We start from the raw sequence: 895 nt of genomic DNA, 5'->3' as shown, positions 1-895 counted from the left end.
TTCGAGTGATGGCTCATTCGGAATTGTGTTTGTAAAATTAAAAGATTACTTTTATTCACTCAGACAAAGGATGATAAATAACGTAAGACATTACTGTATATATAAATATATACAATAAATGTATGTGTTTGTATATAGGACTTACTGTTACAACGAACATTAACGTTGTGGGCTTTATAAATTGATAAGACATAAGAAGAACGAGAGAAACTTAAGAGTGATAGAGTCACAGATATCAGCGACCTATTATCTATTTAGGTCTGAGGATGAAACTTTGGACGTTAATTTAATACTTTTCTTCATGATGCCAACTTGTCGGTTTAGATCGTATATATATATCATAACAGGACACTACTATTAATTACAGTACTTACCTTGTTCAGTACAATATTTTTATTCAATAAGTTTTTGATATTGTTTTGTTATTAATTACAAAGCTTTTAAATTAATTACAAATATTTATCCCAATTATATGATTAATTTTTATTTTACAATAAAATTTTTATTTAAATACACGGAGAGAAAAAAATAGTTCTCATTCTCATGTAGAATGGTAACCATTACTATGTTACATAGTAACGAGGATTTTTACGCGCCAAAAGTCACGGGACAGAGTAATCCCCCCTATTCTACATGGTATCGTTCACTACACTGTGAAAAATTTCTAACAAATTTTACTATGGGTGCATTGGAACCCCGGACCATAAGAAAACTGATACAAACTTTACAAGTGTCCCATAGTAAACGGTATGCGCAGACGACACGATTGGGACCTATGCGCATACGTTTACTATGGGACACTTGTAAATTTTTTACCCGTTTTCTTATGGTCCGGGGTTACAATGCTCCCATAGTAAAATTTAATGGGAATTTTTCACAGTGTATGCTAGCATGG

Source organism: Microplitis demolitor, chromosome 1, assembly GCF_026212275.2.
Source record: "Microplitis demolitor isolate Queensland-Clemson2020A chromosome 1, iyMicDemo2.1a, whole genome shotgun sequence".
Taxonomy (NCBI): domain Eukaryota; kingdom Metazoa; phylum Arthropoda; class Insecta; order Hymenoptera; family Braconidae; genus Microplitis; species Microplitis demolitor.
This window is presented reverse-complemented; position numbering follows the sequence as displayed.